The sequence below is a fragment of the Salmo trutta genome, unplaced genomic scaffold (genome assembly GCF_901001165.1).
Source record: "Salmo trutta unplaced genomic scaffold, fSalTru1.1, whole genome shotgun sequence".
Classification (NCBI taxonomy): Eukaryota; Metazoa; Chordata; class Actinopteri; order Salmoniformes; family Salmonidae; genus Salmo; species Salmo trutta.
In genome coordinates this window covers 2277042-2298687 of record NW_021822992.1, presented here as the reverse complement: position 1 = coordinate 2298687, position 21646 = coordinate 2277042, and the positions used below count along the sequence as shown (strand labels likewise).

The 21646-nt window shown below is 43.6% G+C and overlaps 1 protein-coding gene across 2 annotated transcripts in view; it reads right to left on the bottom strand.

Moving 5' to 3' along the window:
• Positions 1–21646, bottom strand: part of zgc:110410 (LFG_like domain-containing protein) — a 345300-nt gene that overhangs the window by 231147 nt on the left and 92507 nt on the right. The window lies entirely within an intron of this gene.

Genomic DNA, 21646 nt, shown 5'->3' with positions numbered 1-21646 from the left:
CTTAAAGATATGGGAAATAGGGGTGGCAATATCATCCTCTATTATCCTGAGTCATTTTCCATCCAGGTTGTCAGACCCCGGTGGCTTGTTATTGTTGATAAACAACAATCATTGTTTTCACCTCTTCCACACTCACTTTACGGGAATTCAAAAGTATAACGCTTGTCTTTCATAATTTGGTCAGATATACTTGGATGTGTAGTGTCAGCATTTGTTGTTGGCATGTCATTCCTGAGTCTGCTAATCTTGCCAATGAAAAAAATCATTAAAGTATTTGGCATTATCAGTGAGTTTTGTGATGAATCAGCCATCTGATTCAATGATTGATGCAACGGATTTTGCCTTTTTTAATCAAAAACATAATTTTAAAGATGCTCCAAACTTTTTACTATCATTCTTTATATCATTTATTTTTGTTTCATAGTAACAGTTTATTTTTTATTTAGTTTAGTCACATGATTTCTCACTTTTCGGTGTGTTTGCCAATCGGTTGTTCTGCCAAACTTATTTGCCATTCCTTTTGCCTCATCCCTCTCAACCATACAATTTGTTTATTTTTATGAATCAATCCAAACGGAATTTCAACGGTTTTTACAGTTATTTTCTTAATGGGTTCATGCTTATTACTAACTGGAACAGGAAATTTAATAAATGTGTAAAAGTGTAGCGTCTGGTTGCTCCTCAATACACACCACAGACCAGCAAATATTCTTTACATCATCAACATATGAATCACTACAAAACGTATTATATGATCTCTTAGACACTATATTAGGCCCAGCCTTTGGAACTTTGGTTTTCCTAGATATGGCTACTATATTGTGATCACTACATCTGATGGATCTGGATACTGCTTTCAAGCTAATTTCTGCAGCGTTAGTAAAGATGTGATCAATACATGTTGATGATTTAATTCCTGTTCTGTTTGTAATGACCCTTGGAGGTTGATTGATAAGCTGAACCAGGTTGCAGGACCTGGTTACAGTTTGAAGCTTTCTCTTGAGTGGGCAGCCTGACGAAAGCCAGTCAATACTTAAATCACACAGAAAATATACCTCTCTGTTGATATCACATACATTATCAAGCATTTCACACATGTTATCCAGATACTGACTGTTAGCACTTGGTGGTCTATAGCAGCTTCCCACCAGAATGGGCTTTATGTGAGGCAGATGAACCTGTAGCCAGAGATTACTTCAACAGTATTTAACATGAGATCCTCTGTAATCTTTACAGGAATGTGGTTCTGAATATAGACCGCAACACCTCCACCTTTGGCATTTCTGTCTCTTCTGTAGATGTTATAACCATGTATTACTGCCACTGTATCATCAAAGGTATTATCTAAGTGAGTTTCAGAGATAGTCAGAATATGAATGTCATCTGTTACAAACTAGTTATTGACTTCATGAACTTTGTTTCTTAGGCTACATATGTTAATAAGGGCTATTTTTAGCACTTTTCTGGGTTGCTTGAATGTTTTCAATGCTTTACTGGGAAGCTTATCAGAAGTAGACTTGGACGGACTGCTGACTGATTTCTAATCTTCTGTGCAGTAAAGGTGCACTGACAAATGTGAAGCACAAGACCCCTTCCTTGACTGAGGGCTTTAGATCAGGGCTTCAGATCAGGGCTTCAGAGCGGGGCTTTAGAGCGGGGCTTCAGAGCGGGGCTTTATATCAGGGCTTCAGAGCGGGGCTTTAGAGCGGGGCTTTAGAGCGGGGCTTTAGAGCGGGGCTTCAGAGCAGGGCTCCAGAGCGGGGCTTTAGAGCGGGGCTTCAGAGCGGGGCTTCAGAGCGGGGCTTTAGATCGGGGCTTCAGATCGGGGCTTTAGAGCGGGGCTTCAGAGCGGGGCTTCAGTGCGGGGCTTCAGAGCAGGGCTCCAGAGCGGGGCTTTAGAGCGGGGCTTCAGAGCGGGGCTTCAGAGCGGGGCTTTAGATCAGGGCTTCAGATCGGGGCTTTAGAGCGGGGCTTTAGAGCGGGGCTTCAGAGCGGGGCTTCAGTGCGGGGCTTCAGAGCAGGGCTTCAGAGCAGGGCTTCCCAACTTCTTTGGCCCACAACTCCATTCTGATATCTGAAAATGTGTAAAGGATGTCTGGAGCCCCAGGCTAGCCGTAAAGAAAAAATAAAAAAAATTAAAGAAAATTGTGTCTTCTGGTTTGCTTAATATAAGGAATTTGAAATGATTTATACTTTTACTTTTGATACTTCAGTATATTTAAAACCAAATACTTTTAGACTTTTACTCAAGTATGACAATCGGTTACTTTTTCCACCACGGGAAGGGGGCATGGTTCGCTTTCGAAAGACACTCTCCGATAAGAATTCCTTCCTCTTAATCCCCTGATTCGGTCAATGATCTGTAGAATGTTGTTGTATTTCCCCTGCATGCTTGCATTCAGTTCGTTCAGTTTCACAAATATGTCTGTTACATAGGCAAGGAGAGACATTTTATTTAACCAAGTCATTTTTTATTTTTTTTCATCAATTGTGAATAACAACAGCTCCTCTCTCAACGCGAAACATCTTTGCAACACTCCCCCTCGATAACAACCAAGCCTGGGTGTGAAATAGAGCATTGTCATGCTCAGTGGGGATTTTAGCATGTCAGGCTTGGTGGGGCAAATTATTTTTGGGGGGGGGGGGGGGATGAATACCAGCTAAGCAACTACACGTGGTGTCCCCATGAGTGACAAAACACTGAGCCAAGAAAATGCCCAACCCCCCTACGCTCCGTATTTTCCCCTGGCTGCCCCACCACCACAGAAAGCACTGAGCTGGGCTGAAACACCTGCATTTTGGAGCTGCCTTACTAAAACAAAACAAAAAAAGAGACCGTTTTTGTATGCGGCTTTATTAACTCAATTATATATATTATTTTTTACATTGTTTGCAAACTGATATGTGACACGTATTAATGCCAAAATAACACGTTTTTTATTTGATTTATTATTTATTATTATTATTATTATTATTATTATTTTAAAAAAAAAGTTTTTACACATTTTTAGTTAAACAGCTGTGACTCCAAACAGGCCGCTACTGGTCCTGCTCTGATCCAGTGTCTCCACATAGTTTTGTGAACATGCGTGTGCGATGCAGTATATCCCAGAGTTCTGTGCTCAGCTCTTTTGCCTCCAGTTGCTCTCGGTGTTTCATACAATGAGTCCATATAGCAGAGAGAGACACATTCAGAGGCCTGCCCGCCGTTCCACCATAGATGGAGCCCCATCTGTACAAAAGTCCACCATTCCATCCCCATGGAATCTGTTTTTCCATCAATATAGCCACCACAGGAGGCTGGTGGCACCTTCATTTGGGGAGGGTGGGCTCGTGGTAATGTCTGGAGCGGAATCAGTGGAATGGTATCAAATACATCCAACACGTGGTTTCCAGGTGTTTGATGCCGTTCCAGACATTATTATGAGCTGTCCTCCCAACAGCAGCCTCCTGTGATAGCCACGCAGCACACTGAACATCCCCTGTGTTCGTTTCCTGTTCGGGAATCGTGAGACAGAACAATATGTCCTCGTGAATAGCGTTTCCCCCCCCCGACATGTTCAGCAAACAGAAGTCAATGCATGGGGCATCTCGGCCCTCACAGCTAACGTCCATTTGGAGAGCAGAAGCTGGGGAGTTTTTGTGTCGTTCAGTCAGTTTCCTCTTGATTGTTAGCTATAGTATCAATTCTTAGTTTAACCGTTTTATCTGACGAAAGGTATTGATGTGTGTTTCTGGGTCTCTGCCCCCCTCAGGTAGCCTAGTGGTTAGAGCGTTGGACTTATAACCGAAAGGTTGTAAGATCGAATCCCCGAGCTGACAAGGTAAAAAAAAAAATTTGCTCTGAACAAGGCAGTTAATAACCCACTGTTCCTAGGCCGTCATTGAAAATAAGAATTTGTTCTTAACTGACTTGCCTAGTTAAATAAAGGTCAAATTAAAAATTAAAAAACACATTCCTTTCACCATAACAATTGCATCTGTTTTTATCAATGTCTCTGCAATACTGTGTGGTTTAATAGCATAGTGTCCCAACCATTCACCTTGGGAATGATTCAATACTGTGGTTTAATAGCATAGTGTCCCAACCATTCACCTTGGGAATGATTCAATACTGTGGTTTAATAGCATAGTGCCCCAACCATTCAATGATTCAATACTGTGGTTTAATAGCATAGTGTCCCAACCATTCAATGATTCAATACTGTGGTTTAATAGCATAGTGTCCCAACCATTCAATGATTCAATACTGTGGTTTAATAGCATAGTGTCCCAACCATTCAATGATTCAATACTGTGGTTTAATAGCATAGTGTCCCAACCATTCCCCTTGGGAATGATTCAATACTGTGTGGTTTAATAGCATAGTGTCCTAACCATTCAATGATTCAATACTGTGGTTTAATAGCATAGTGTCCCAACCATTCACCTTGGGAATGATTCAATACTGTGTGGTTTAATAGCATAGTGTCCCAACCATTCACCTTGGGAATGATTCAATACTGTGGTTTAATAGCATAGTGTCCCAACCATTCACCTTGGGAATGATTCAATACTGTGGTTTAATAGCATAGTGTCCCAACCATTCAATGATTCAATACTGTGGCTTAATAGCATAGTGTCCCAACCATTCAATGATTCAATACTCTGGTTTAATAGCATAGTGTCCCAACCATTCAATCTCTGGTTGAAATGTATCTTTTAGATTTTAATACATTTTAGTTTGATTTTTAAGGTTAACCACATTACAATGATTTTGACATACAAAGACGATATTATAATAAATATATATTTTTTGTATGCATATATATATATATATTTATTTTAGGATTTGGGAAATTCTCGCGCAACCCCATTTTCATACCAGCCGACTCCACATGGGGTCGCGACCCCTCGTTTTTGGAACTGCTGCTTCAGAGCCTTGTGACCCAATTCTTAGTCCATTATGACAAGAACGGGATGGTCTATGGGTCTTTATTATCTAACGAATGATGAACCTAAAGATGATAAAACACACCTCAACAACACCTCTACAGGGACGATGGACCCATGATTCATAATATCACATCTAAAAGCAGCAGGTTATTTCAGCAGTCGCTAGCTTTTCTAATTCCTACTGGCTCCTATTTATCCTGAAGCCGCGGAGCAGATCACAGAAGAGAGGACAAGCTTCAGAGGAAAAGGTGCTAAAATATACAGCGAGGGGAGAGAAAAAAAACTCCCAATGTGATAGAGAGGAGTAGAGAGCGAGCAGAAGGAGGAGAGGAAACATATGGGGGAAGAAGGAGGAGAGGGGGTTGATTTGGGTTTCAGTTCTGTGAGACTATACCAATCTGCCTTCACTCTCAGGGGAAATTCTCCTCTGAGCAGTTTTTTATTTACATCTAAGGTTGTTTTCCATATGATGTTGTCTTCATCAAAGGAATTGAGGAGGTTACCAAGGTCAGATACAGAGATATGGAGGAGGTTACCAAGGTCAGATACAGAGATATGGAGGAGGTTACCAAGGTCCGATACAGAGATATGGAGGAGGTTACCAAGGTCAGATACAGAGATATGAGGTTACCAAGGTCAGATACAGAGATATGGAGGAGGCTACCAAGGTCCGATAGAGAGATATGAGGTTACCAAGGTCAGATAGAGAGATATGGAGGAGGCTACCAAGGTCAGATACAGAGATATGGAGGAGGCTACCAAGGTCAGATACAGAGATATGGAGGAGTCTACCAAGGTCAGATACAGAGATATGGAGGAGGTTACCAAGGTCAGATACAGAGATATGGAGGAGGCTACCAAGGTCAGATACAGAGATATGGAGGAGGCTACCAAGGTCAGATACAGAGATATGGAGGAGTCTACCAAGGTCAGATACAGAGATATGGAGGAGGTTACCAAGGTCAGATACAGAGATATGGAGGAGGTTACCAAGGTCAGATACAGAGATATGGAGGAGGCTACCAAGGTCAGATACAGAGATATGGAGGAGGTTACCAAGGTCAGATACAGAGATATGGAGGAGGCTACCAAGGTCAGATACAGAGATATGGAGGAGGTTACCAAGGTCAGATACAGAGATATGGAGGAGGTTACCAAGGTCAGATACAGAGATATGGAGGAGGCTACCAAGGTCAGATACAGAGATATGGAGGAGGTTACCAAGGTCAGATACAGAGATATGGAGGTCAGATACAGAGATGGATGGTGAAGATCGTAGATCCACTGACAGCGACCCACAACGATCACGATCATCACAGTGTTGTGAAGGTCCTAATCCAGGCATTGTGATGTGAACGTCTTATTGAGTTGTTTCTTCCATCTCGCTTTCTTTTTCTTTTTTTCTTTCTTTCTTCCTTTCTTTCTCTGTGTTTACTGGCTCCCTCTTCTCTCCCTCCATCCCCATCTCCTCCTCTCTCCTCTCTCCTCTCCATCTCTCCCTCCATCCCCATCTCCTCCTCTCTCCTCTCTCCTCTCCATCTCTCCCTCCATCCCCATCTCCTCCTCTCTCCTCTCTCCTCTCCATCTCTCACTCCATCCCCATCTCCTCCTCTCTCCTCTCTCCTCTCCATCACCCCACCCAGCCCCATCTCCTCCTCTCTCCTCTCTCCTCTCCATCACCCCACCCAGCCCCATCTCCTCCTCTCTCCTCTCTCCTCTCCATCACCCCACCCAGCCCCATCTCCTCCTCTCTCCTCTCTCCTCTCTCCTCTCCATCTCTCCACCCATCCCCATCTCCTCCTCTCTCCTCTCTCCTCTCCATCTCTCACTCCATCCCCATGCTCCTCCTCTCTATCTCTCCACCCAGCCCCATCTCCTCCTCTCTCCTCTCTCCTCTCCATCACCCCACCCAGCCCCATCTCCTCCTCTCTCCTCTCTCCTCTCCATCTCTCCACCCAGCCCCATCTCCTGCTCTCTCCCTCTCCATCTCTCCATCCAGCCCCATCTCCTCCTCTCTCTCCTCTCCATCTCTCCATCCAGCCCCATCTCCTGCTCTCTCCTCTATCTCTCCACCCAGCCCCATCTCCTCCTCTCTCCTCTCCATCACGCCACCCAGCCCCATCTCCTCCTCTCTCCTCTCTCCATCTCTCACTCCATCCCCATCTCCTCCTCTCTCCTCTCTCCTCTCCATCTCTCCATCTCCCCACCCAGCCCCATCTCCTCCTCTCTCCTCTCCATCTCCCCACCCAGCCCCATCTCCTCCTCTCCATCTCTCCATCTCTCCCCCCAGCCCCATCTCCCCTTCTCTCCTCTCCATCTCTCACTCCATCCCCATCTCCTCCTCTCTCCTCTCTCCTCTCCATCTCCCCACCCAGCCCCATCTCCTCCTCTCTCCTCTCTCCTCTCCATCACCCCACCCAGCCCCATCTCCTCCTCTCTCCTCTCCATCACCCCACCCAGCCCCATCTCCTCCTCTCTCCTCTCTCCTCTCCATCTCCCCACCCAGCCCCATCTCCTCCTCTCTCCTCTCCTCCTCTCCATCACCCCACCCAGCCCCATCTCCTCCTCTCTCCTCTCCATCACCCCACCCAGCCCCATCTCCTCCTCTCTCCTCTCTCCTCTCCATCTCCCCACCCAGCCCCATCTCCTCCTCTCTCCTCTCTCCTCTCCATCTCCTCCTCCTCTCTCCTCTCTCCTCTCCATCTCCCCACCCAGCCCCATCTCCTCCTCTCTCCTCTCTCCTCTCCATCACCCCACCCAGCCCCATCTCCTCCTCTCCATCTCTCCATCTCTCCCCCCAGCCCCATCTCGCCTTCTCTCCTCTCCATCACCCCACCTAGCCCCATTTCCTCCTCTCTCCTCTCCATCACCCCACCCAGCCCCATCTCCCCTTCTCTCCTCTCCCGAGCACAGAGAGCAGAGTAGCAGCCTCTCAATTAACGACCTCTCCTCACAGCTCCTCACAGCTCCTCACACCTCGTCTGTTTCTGTTAATCACAGGATTAGTGACTCTGATTAAGATGCATTTAACCCACAGCACCAGCTACCATTCAACCACCATTAAAAACCTCATTAAATGAAGCAGGGTCCTCAATTAGTGACAGACAAAGGCCACAGCACCTAAAGTGTGTGTGTGTGTGTGTGTGTGTGTGTGTGTGTGTGTGTGTGTGGTTTACCTATCCTTATGAGGACCACAAGATTCAGGGTTGAGGGGGTGGTGTTGATGGGAGCAGGGGGGATACCCTTGTATTTAGCATCTGCCCCAGCAGCTTGGGGGGGGGAGTAGGAACATAAAAAAGGAGGTGACATGTTTCCGCCTGCGGGTGGGAACCAATTTCCATGACGATTTGTTTTTTGTTCATCTTTGAGCAGCCGAAAGAAATAAAATGGTTAAATGATATGTGTGGCTTCGAATACTCCTTATTTCTCCAAGAGCATTTCTAACGTAATTCATTTAGAAAAGGGGTTTAAAAATATAACTTTACATCTCTAAAGTCTCATCACATCTACCTTGTTCGACCTTTTGATTTGACGTGTCCGACCTGACATGCAGTGAATGCTTCATACTCCTACTCTGTCGTAGTCCACCTCAGATTCATGAGGACATTTCTACTTCCTTTAAAACTTCTCCCAAAGCCCGTGATGATAACCATCTAGATTTGACATTATTTATTCATTTAGCAGACGCTCTCATCCAGAGAGACTTACAGTTTGGACAGTTGGGACATTTGGGACACCTGTTGTATTCGGCATTTCACTGTAAGGTGAATGTGAGAAATAAAATTGGATTTGATTTTATTACATTTTTCCTCAATAAAGTAGTTATCAGCAAGGTCAGAGTTAATTGGGGGGGTCAAGGTCACAGTTAATCGGGGGGGGGGTCAAGTGTGAGTGTTAGTTCACTAAGGGGAGGGGGGGGGGCTGTGGGCTTATTTAAGATACACTTTGAAGAGGTAGGGTGTCAGTTATTTTTCTGAAGCTGGCCAGGGACTCCACCAATGGAGTGCCAGGACAGAAAAGAGCGGGAACCCGGGGTGCCTAGAGACCAGAGGCGGTAGAACAGAGTGCTCGAGTTAGGGAGATCTGTACCCCTTCCCCCGTGCCGTCGCTGGGAAACTTAAGGAGCTTATCCATTACCCCCCCCCCCCCCCCCCCCCCCCCCCCGGGGAAGTGATTAACCACAGAACCGATAACAGTACATCAAATCAATGAATCCCAACGAAGCCTGAGCATCTCCACTGCTTATTATCTATGTGCTCTGATTACCAATCATCTGTGGAAAAACAATGAAAACAACACAAGAGTCCTTAGCAGGTTGTTAATCCTAAATGTGAGGACAGACTCAGCAGATTCCACACCAGAGGCAGGGAATCCGCAATGAGGGCAATAGTAATACCACTCTCCATTTCCTCAGATAATGTATTGTAGGAGCTATTCCTTGGTGGTCACAAGATACATTCTAATTGATATGTATGGGATTGTGTTGACGTTTCTTTGTCTCTCTCTGTCTCTCTGTGTTCTTGTGACAATGAGGAAGTTTGACAATATTTCACTTGCGAGTTGAGTGCGCTTAGATTAAAATCCAGGAAAATTTAAGACAAAGTTGTTTAATTCAAATGTTTTTTTTTTTTTTTTTTTGCTTGATGTGAGTGATTTTAATTGATTTGATATTTTAATCTAAGAGCTCTGTTCAAATCTCTCGATTTGTCTTCAGGTAACTAGAGTTTTTTGACGTGACATCTCCTCGCATATCGTCCCAGATTTAACGGCAGTAAATAACATCAGCATCGGGTTTTTTTCTCGACAGACGTTCAAATTCACTACCTTCTAAAAGTGTGTTGCATCTAAAAAAGAATTATGCTAATAGAATCTAATTAGCATATGCTAAAGGAGAAAAGCTGAGATGTTCAGCGAGGCAGAAGAGGAGCTCCACGGGAGACCTGGAACACGTCAGCTCGAGTACCCACCCCCCCCCCACGCTGGGCACCAAATGTGATGGTCCGCTCCTGCTGCTGCTCTGCACAGGACACTGGACTCTACCATTAACAGAAAGGCGGGGGGGAGAAGAGGGGAAGAGGGTCACTGGAGTTCTTCACCTTCTGGCATCCGTACCTCCCCTCTCCAAACTGTCCCAATGGTACATTTGACTGCATGGGGGGGTTTATGTACTGTTATTCACATTCCAATAATTGTATGTAAAACTGTACACCCCTGAGTCAATCTGAATTCCACTATTTGCTGAGCATCAGATGGTAGGTCTACCCACTGCCAAATCAGGTTGACAGTTCTAGAAGCAAATCAGAGCTGCGGAGAAAGATGGAACTCACCATTCCACCAATCGCAGCCTCTCACCGGCCCCTGCCATTATGACATCATGAGGAGCGTTGGAGCGTGGTGTTCCTGGCACGGCGCAGGGGGACCGGACCTTCTGCTCTCCGCAGGGTGGGATTGGCCTCACCCTCGGCAGCGGTGGCCTGGGTCACAAGCTCTTTCTTCCTGCCTGGGCACGGCGGGGGGAGGGAGGAGGGGGGGGCAGGATGGCGAGGTGTCAGAAACAACCCTTTAGACGTGTCAAAAAGAAAACACAGGGAAGCTGCTCATCAAGCGTGACGGTCGAGATAATCTCCCTTCCAAGACTGTCCACTCTGCATTCAGGAACTGTACTGTTACCCCTGTTACATGTCATGTTGTCTTAGGTCTCTTTTTATGGTCTCTCTTTATGTAGTGTTGTGTTGTCTCTCTTGTCGTGATGTGTGTTTTGTCCTATATATATATTTATTTGTTTACATTATTTTAATCCAAGCCCCTGTCCCCACAGGAGGCTTTTTGCCTTTTAGTAGGCCATCATTGTGCCACGTCCTGACCAGTAAAGGGGTCATTTTGTTATTGTAGTTTGGTCAGGACGTGGCAGGGGGTCTTTGTTTTGTGTGTTTCGGGGTTTTTGGTGTATGTTCTATGTTTTCTATTTCTATGTGGGTTTTCTAGTTTTTCTATTTCTATGTTAGTTTTGGGAACGACCTCCAATTAGAAGCAGCTGGTTGTCGTTGCTTCTAATTGGAGGCCATATTTAAGTGGGTTTATTTTCTCTTGTGCTTGTGGGTGGTTGTTTCCATGTATAGTCATAGTACCATGTATAGTCATAGTACCATGTATAGTCATAGTACCATGTATAGTCATAGTACCATGTATAGTCATAGTACCATGTATAGTCATAGTCATAGTCATAGTAGCCACCGTGCCTCTTTCACATGCATTGCTTGCTGTTTGGGGGGTTTTAGGCTGGGTTTCTGTACAGCACTTTGAGATTTCAGCTGATGTAAGAAGGGCTATATAAATACATTTGATTTGATTTGATACCTTAGAGGACTGTCGTTTTGGGTCAGTGGTCACTAGTAAATAAAAGTACAAGTATGGACACTTACTACGCTGCGCATCGGTCCGATAATTTCTCCTCTTCAGACGATGAAGAATATGACACATTGTAAATAAGAATTTGTTCTTAACTGACTTGACTAGTTCAATATAAAAAATGGAGGTACAGACCAGATAACATTACACATTATAGAGGTACAGACCAGATAACATTACACATTATAGGAGGTACAGACCAGATAACATTACACATTATAGAGGTACAGACCAGATAACATTACACATTATAGAGGTACAGACCAGATAACATTACACATTATAGAGGTACAGACCAGATAACATTACACATTCTAGAGGTACAGACCAGATAACATTACACATTACAGAGGTACAGACCAGATAACATTACACATTATAGAGGTACAGACCAGATAACATTACACATTATAGAGGTACAGACCAGATAACATTACACATTATAGAGGTACAGACCAGATAACATTACACATTACAGAGGTACAGACCAGATAACATTACACATTACAGAGGTACAGACCAGATAACATTACACATTATAGAGGTACAGACCAGATAACATTACACATTATAGAGGTACAGACCAGATAACATTACACATTATAGGAGGTACAGACCAGATAACATTACACATTATAGGAGGTACAGACCAGATAACATTACACATTATAGAGGTACAGACCAGATAACATTACACATTCTAGAGGTACAGACCAGATAACATTACACATTCTAGAGGTACAGACCAGATAACATTACACATTCTAGAGGTACAGACCAGATAACATTACACATTATAGAGGTAGAGACCAGATAACATTACACATTATAGAGGTAGAGACCAGATAACATTACACATTACAGAGGTAGAGACCAGATAACATTACACATTATAGAGGTAGAGACCAGATAACATTACACATTATAGAGGTACAGACCAGATAACATTACACATTATAGGAGGTACAGACCAGATAACATTACACATTATAGGAGGTACAGACCAGATAACATTACACATTATAGAGGTACAGACCAGATAACATTACACATTATAGAGGTACAGACCAGATAACATTACACATTATAGAGGTACAGACCAGATAACATTACACATTATAGAGGTACAGACCAGATAACATTACACATTATAGAGGTACAGACCAGATAACATTACACATTATAGAGGTACAGACCAGATAACATTACACATTATAGGAGGTACAGACCAGATAACATTACACATTATAGAGGTACAGACCAGATAATATTACACATTATAGAGGTACAGACCAGATAACATTACACATTATAGGAGGTACAGACCAGATAACATTACACATTATAGAGATACAGACCAGATAACATTACACATTATAGAGGTACAGACCAGATAACATTACACATTATAGAGGTACAGACCAGATAACATTACACATTCTAGAGGTACAGACCAGATAACATTACACATTATAGAGGTACAGACCAGATAACATTACACATTATAGAGGTACAGACCAGATAACATTACACATTATAGAGGTACAGACCAGATAACATTACACATTATAGGAGGTACAGACCAGATAACATTACACATTATAGAGGTAGAGACCAGATAACATTACACATTATAGAGGTACAGACCAGATAACATTACACATTATAGCGGTACAGACCAGATAACATTACACATTATAGAGGTACAGACCAGATAACATTACACATTATAGAGGTACAGACCAGATAACATTACACATTATAGAGGTACAGACCAGATAACATTACACATTATAGAGGTACAGACCAGATAACATTACACATTATAGGAGGTACAGACCAGATAACATTACACATTATAGAGGTACAGACCAGATAACATTACACATTATAGAGGTAGAGACCAGATAACATTACACATTATAGGAGGTACAGACCAGATAACATTACACATTACAGAGGTACAGACCAGATAACATTACACATTACAGAGGTACAGACCAGATAACATTACACATTATAGGAGGTACAGACCAGATAACATTACACATTACAGAGGTACAGACCAGATAACATTACACATTACAGAGGTACAGACCAGATAACATTACACATTATAGAGGTACAGACCAAATAACATTACACATTATAGAGGTACAGACCAGATAACATTACACATTCTAGAGGTAGAGACCAGATAACATTACACATTATAGGAGGTACAGACCAGATAACATTACACATTATAGAGGTACAGACCAGATAACATTACACATTATAGGAGGTACAGACCAGATAACATTACACATTATAGAGGTACAGACCAGATAACATTACACATTATAGAGGTACAGACCAGATAACATTACACATTCTAGAGGTACAGACCAGATAACATTACACATTATAGAGGTACAGACCAGATAACATTACACATTATAGAGGTACAGACCAGATAACATTACACATTATAGAGGTACAGACCAGATAACATTACACATTATAGAGGTACAGACCAGATACATAACATTATAGGAGGTACAGACCAGATAACATTACACATTATAGAGGTACAGACCAGATAACATTACACATTATAGAGGTACAGACCAGATAACATTACACATTACAGAGGTACAGACCAGATAACATTACACATTATAGGAGGTACAGACCAGATAACATTACACATTATAGAGGTACAGACCAGATAACATTACACATTACAGAGGTACAGACCAGATAACATTACACATTATAGGAGGTACAGACCAGATAACATTACACATTATAGAGGTACAGACCAGATAACATTACACATTATAGAGGTAGAGACCAGATAACATTACACATTATAGGAGGTACAGACCAGATAACATTACACATTACAGAGGTACAGACCAGATAACATTACACATTACAGAGGTACAGACCAGATAACATTACACATTATAGGAGGTACAGACCAGATAACATTACACATTACAGAGGTACAGACCAGATAACATTACACATTATAGAGGTAGAGACCAGATAACATTACACATTATAGGAGGTACAGACCAGATAACATTACACATTATAGAGGTACAGACCAGATAACATTACACATTATAGAGGTACAGACCAGATAACATTACACATTATAGAGGTAGAGACCAGATAACATTACACATTATAGAGGTACAGACCAGATAACATTACACATTATAGAGGTAGAGACCAGATAACATTACACATTATAGAGGTACAGACCAGATAACATTACACATTATAGAGGTACAGACCAGATAACATTACACATTATAGGAGGTACAGACCAGATAACATTACACATTATAGGAGGTACAGACCAGATAACATTACACATTATAGGAGGTACAGACCAGATAACATTACACATTACAGAGGTACAGACCAGATAACATTACACATTATAGAGGTACAGACCAGATAACATTACACATTATAGAGGTACAGACCAGATAACATTACACATTATAGAGGTACAGACCAGATAACATTACACATTATAGAGGTACAGACCAGATAACATTACACATTATAGGAGGTACAGACCAGATAACATTACACATTATAGGAGGTACAGACCAGATAACATTACACATTATAGGAGGTACAGACCAGATAACATTACACATTATAGAGGTACAGACCAGATAACATTACACATTATAGGAGGTACAGACCAGATAACATTACACATTATAGAGGTACAGACCAGATAACATTACACATTATAGAGGTACAGACCAGATAACATTACACATTCTAGAGGTACAGACCAGATAACATTACACATTATAGGAGGTACAGACCAGATAACATTACACATTATAGGAGGTACAGACCAGATAACATTACACATTATAGGAGGTACAGACCAGATAACATTACACATTATAGGAGGTACAGACCAGATAACATTACACATTATAGAGGTACAGACCAGATAACATTACACATTATAGAGGTACAGACCAGATAACATTACACATTATAGAGGTACAGACCAGATAACATTACACATTATAGGAGGTACAGACCAGATAACATTACACATTATAGGAGGTACAGACCAGATAACATTACACATTATAGGAGGTACAGACCAGATAACATTACACATTATAGGAGGTACAGACCAGATAACATTACACATTATAGAGGTACAGACCAGATAACATTACACATTATAGAGGTACAGACCAGATAACATTACACATTATAGAGGTACAGACCAGATAACATTACACATTATAGAGGTACAGTGTCACGTCCTGACCATAGTAAGATGTTATTTTCTATGGTAGAGTAGGTCAGGGCGTGACAGGGGTGTTTTGTGTTTTTCTATGTTTTCTATTTCTATGTTTAAGTTCTAGTTTTTCTATTTCTATGTTGTTGTTTTTTGGGTTGATCTCCAATTGGAGGCAGCTGGTCCTCATTACCTCTGATTGGAGATCATATTTAAGTAGGGGTTTTTCTTCCTGGGTTTTGTGGGTGATTATCTTTTGAGTAGTGTTTGTTTCGCTCTGCGTCACGGTTTGTTGTTTTGTTAATTCAGTTATTTATGTTTTGCAAAGTTTCACGGATTTAATAAAATGTGGAATTACAACCACGCTGCACTTTGGTCCGCTCCTTTAGACAGTCGTGACATACAGACCAGATAACATTACACATTATAGAGGTACAGACCAGATAACCAATAATGAATGTTGTTTTAAGGTTTTCCTTCACAAAATGGTTGTAATTTATTAGTTATACTTTACACAGGCAGATAAAATGAATATCAAAATGAACTTGGTTCTGTCAGAGTTGTGATGGGAACATGCAGTAAATCTGTCCAAGGTGCAGCGTGGTAGACGAACATTTTACTTTTATTTAAAATGAACACCGACAAAACAACAAAATACAAAACAAACATAAAGTTCTACAGGCTACACAGCAACTATGCAAAAACAAGATCCCACAAACTAAGGTGGGGAAAAAAGGCTGCCTAAGTATGATCTCCAATCAGAGACAACGATAGACAGCTGCCTCTGATTGGGAACCATACCCGACAAACATAGAAATATATAATCTAGAATGCCCACCCAAATCACACCCTGACCTAACCAAATAGAGAAATAAAAGGCTCTCTAAGGTCAGGGCGTGACACCTGTCCCCTTCTGCCCCTCCCTCCCCTCCTGTCCCTGTTTGCCCCTCTGTCCCCTCCTGTCCTATCCAGTCCCCGTCTGCCTCTCTGTCCCCTCCTGTCCCCGTCTGCCTCTCTGTCCCCTCCTGTCCTATCCTGTCCCCATCTGCCCCTCTGTCCCCTCCTGTCCCCGTCTGCCTCTCTGTCCCCTCCTGTCCTATCCAGTCCCCGTCTGCCTCTCTGTCCCCTCCTGTCCCCGTCTGCCTCTCTGTCCCCTCCTGTCCTATCCTGTCCCCATCTGCCCCTCTGTCCCCTCCTGTCCCCATCTGCCTCTCTGTCCCCTCCTGTCCCCGTCTGCCTCTTTCCCCTCCTGTCCACATCTGTCCCTCTGTCCCCTCCTGTCCCCATCTGCCCCTCTGTCCCCTCCTGTCCCCATCTGCCTCTCTGTCCCCTCCTGTCCCCGTCTGCCTCTTTCCCCTCCTGTCCACATCTGTCCCTCTGTTCCCGTCTGCACCTCTGTCCCCTCCTGTCCCCTCCTGTTCCTGTCTGCCCCTCTGTCCGCTTCTGTCCCCACCTGCTCCTTTGTCCCCGTCTGCCCCTTTGTCCCCTCCTTTCCCCGTCTGTTCCTCTGTCCCCGTCGTCCCCTCCTGTCCCCTCCTGTCCCCGTCTGTCCCCGTCTGTCCCCGTCTGTCCCCCTCTCTGTGTCGCTTTCTCTCGCTACAAGAGGTGTTGAGGGGGCAAGAGGTGTTGAAGGGGTCTGAGCTATGAGAGGGAGGAGAGCCCACCTCTTCACACCTGTGGCTGGCAGCAGAAAGAGTCAATGAGTCACTGAGAACAGCCAATACTCCCACGTCTTGAACACACACACACACGCACGCACACACACACACACACACACACACACACACACACACACACACACACACACACACAACAATATATACCCCCCCACACACGCACGCACACACACACGCACGCACGCACGCACGCACACACACACACACACACACACACACCTATATAACCCCCCCCCCCCCCCCACACACACACACACGCACACACACACACACACACACACACACACATATACCCCCCACACACAAACACAGACACACATTGTTGCCAACCAACACTTGTTTATCCGTTTGTGTACATGCATCTGTGCATCCTGATGTTTGCGTTCTACTGTCTGTGTGAAGACAGTGATCAAGTGTGTCTTTCGTATTTTCGCTTGAGAACCAAACCCACAAAAACTACATAACCCATCACCACCTGGCACACACCAGGGGAAGCCAAACCACATGTCTGGCGGCAGACCCAGGGTTTCTCTCTATCTCTCTCACACACACACACACGCACACAGACACACACACACACAGACACACACACAGACGCACACACACACACTCACACACACACACACACAGACACACAGACGCACACACACAGACGCACACACACAGACGCACACACACACACTCACACACACACACAGACACACAGACGCACACACACAGACGCACACTCACACACACTCGCACACACAAACCCACACACACACACACACACACACACACTCACACACATTTTGCAGTACAATCAACCTCTACAGAGAACAACAAATCAAATCAAAGTTTATTTGTCACGTGGGCCGAATACAACAGGTGTAGACCTTACAGTGAAATGCTTACTTACAGGCTCTAACCAATAGTGCAAAAAAAAAAGGTATTAGGTTTAGAATTCTTTAAAAAAAATTGAATTAAAATCATGTGATAATTGTATTTATTTGTGTTAAATCTTGGAGCATTTTGAAGTACAGGGTTTGCAGACAGCGTTCTGACTCCAAACACCTCCATCTTGGTCTGAGAAGACAGTGATGCAACATCAGGAGTCACTTCTACTGAGGACGAGGAAGAAAAACGCTTTTTCAAACTCCACATTGGAGCAGGAGTTGGATCTGGGTGTAATGTGGGATGTCTATGTGTGTGTTCCTGAGAGAAAGACGGAGATAGAGAGAGGCCGGAGGGAAGTCAAGCCTTCTCCAGGCTGTATCAAAACCGGCCGTGATTGGGAGTCCCATAGGGGCGGAGCACAATTGGCCCAGTGTTGTCTGAGGTGGGCCGTCATTGTAAATAAGACTTGCCTAGTAGCCTAGTGGGTGGCAGGTAGCCTAGTGGTTAGAGCGTTGGACTAGTAACCGAAATGGTTGCAAGATTGAATCCCCGAGCTGACAAGGTAAAAATCTTTTGTTCTGCCCCTGAACAAGGCAGTTAACCCACTGTTCCCCGGTTGGACGTCATTGAAAATAAGAATTTGTTCTTAACTGATTTGCCTAGTTAAATAAAGGTCAAATACAAATTACGGTCACAGGACAAGCACAAGAAATGGCAGGCTACTCAGAGTTTGATCAAAACACATATTCACCAGATGAATATACCTTGATAAACACCGTCCTGAAAAGGGGACCGTTTTAACTGGATGCCGTTCAGATTGAATTTAAATAGGTTTTATTAAAACAGGATAAATGAAAAGATAGAGTCTCTGTGGAGTTGATTTGAGGTGGGACAGCTACACTAATCTCTTCACCATCAGCCTGTCTTTCACATGTAAAAGACCCAGTAAGCAGCGTCTGGAGGTTTGACTGTGGCCTTGAAGTTCATGTTGGGACAGGATGTGTTTTAGAGGGTCTTTAAGCTGCTATCAGCTTAAAGAACCCCAACAGATGACCCCCCCAACAGATCAACAGATGACCCCCCCACCCAACAGATCAACAGATGACCCCCCAACAGATCAACAGATGACCCCCCCAACAGATTCACAGATGACCCCCCCAACAGATCAACAGATGACCCCCCCAACAGATCAACAGATGACCCCCCCAATAGATCAACAGATGACCCCCCCAACAGATCAACAGATGACCCCCCCAACAGATTTACAGATGACCCCCCCCCCAACAGATTCACAGATGACCCCCCCAACAGATCAACAGATGACCCCCCCAACAGATCAACAGATGACCCCCCCAACAGATCCAGAGATGAATGATCATCGTCAACACACACCAACACAGTCGTAAAGACCCCTCTTCCCCCTCAGGAAGCTGAAAATACTTTTCATGGGCCCTCATCCTCAAAAAGCTATACAGCTGCACCATTGAGAGCATCTTGACCGGCTGCATCACCGCTTGGTATGACAATTGCGTGGCATCCGATGCCACAGAGGGTAGTGCGTACAGTCGAGTACATCACTGGGGCCGAGCTCCCTGCCATTCAGGACTTCTATACCAGGCGGTGTCAGAGGAAGGCCATAAAAATGATCAAAGACTCCAGCCACCCAAGTCATAAACTGTTCTCTCTGCTACCACACAGCAAGCGGTACCGGAGCACCAAGTCTGGAACCAACAGGATCCTGAACAGCTTCTACCCTCCAAGCCATAAGACTGTTAAATAGTTAGTTAAATAGTTAACCAATAGCCACCCGGACAGTCTGCATTGACCCTTTTTGCACTAACACATATAGTATACTGCTGTTACTGTTTATTATCTATCCTGTTGTCTAGTCACTTTACCCCTAACTATACGTACAGTACATATCTACCTACATTACCTCGTACCCCTGCACATGGACTTGTACCATGTGTATATAGCCATGTTATTACCTCGTACACCTGCACATGGACTCAGTACTGGTACCCTGTGTATATAGCCAAGTTATTACCTCATACCCCTGCACATGGACTCGTACCACATGTATATAGCCAAGTTATTACCTCGTACCCCTGCACATGGACTCGTACCTCGTGTATATAGCCATGTTATTACCTCGTACCCCTGCACATGGACTCGTACCACATGTATATAGCCATGTTATTACCTCGTACCCCTGCACATGGACTCGTACCTTGTGTATACAGCCAAGTTATTACCTCGTACCCCTGCACATGGACTCGTACCACATGTATATAGCCATGTTATTACCTCGTACCCCTGCACATGGACTCGTACCTCGTGTATATAGCCATGTTATTACCTCGTACCCCTGCACATGGACTCGTACCACATGTATATAGCCATGTTATTACCTCGTACCCCTGCACATGGACTCGTACCTCGTGTATATAGCCATGTTATGACCTCGTACCCCTGCACATGGACTCGTACCACATGTATATAGCCATGTTATTACCTCGTACCCCTGCACATGGACTCGTACCATGTGTATATAGCCATGTTATTACCTCGTACCCCTGAACATGGACTCGTATTGATACCCTGTGTATATAACCATGTTATTACCTCGTACCCCTGAAAATGGACTCGTACCTCGTGTATACAGCCAAGTTATCGTTACTCAGTGTGAATTTATTCCTCATGCTACTATGTTTCTGTTATTTCTCTATTTTTTATCTCTGCATTGTTGGGAAAGGCCTGTAACTAAGCATTTCACTGTTAGTCCACATATGTTGTTTACGAAACATGTGACAAACACAATTAGATTTGATTTATTCATCATGATGGGATCCAATCACAGCGTGATCAATCTGTTGGTCTTTGATCAGGAAAAGGCCATCACAAAGAGAAACCAGCTCTCAAACAACTTCTACGAGTTTCTCCATTGGCAGCAATGATCAACCATGTCCCTGATACTACCCTGTCTCCCAAAAGCATATATTCTACAGTTAACCTAAACAAAGATATCTGTACCACTAATCTCATCATGTACAATGGACCACTGGTTTATAAAAATCAAATCAATTCACATGTTATTGGTCACATACCCATGGTTAGCAGATGTTAATGCGAGTGTAGCGAAATGCTTGTAAATAAATATATCAAGACATCTCAGGTTACATAGACCCACAAAGAATTGGAAAACAAATCCAATTTTGATAAACTCCCATATCTACTGGGTGAAATACCACAGTGTGACATCACAGCAGCAAGATGTGTGACCTGTTTCCATTAGAAAAGGTCAACCAGTGAAGAACAAACACCATTGTAAATACAACCCATATTTATGTTTATTTATTTTCCCTTTTGTACTTTAACCATTTGCACATCGTTACAGCACTGTATATAAATACATAATATGACATTTGAAATGTCTCTATTCCTTTGAAACTTTTGGGAGTGTAATGTTTAATGT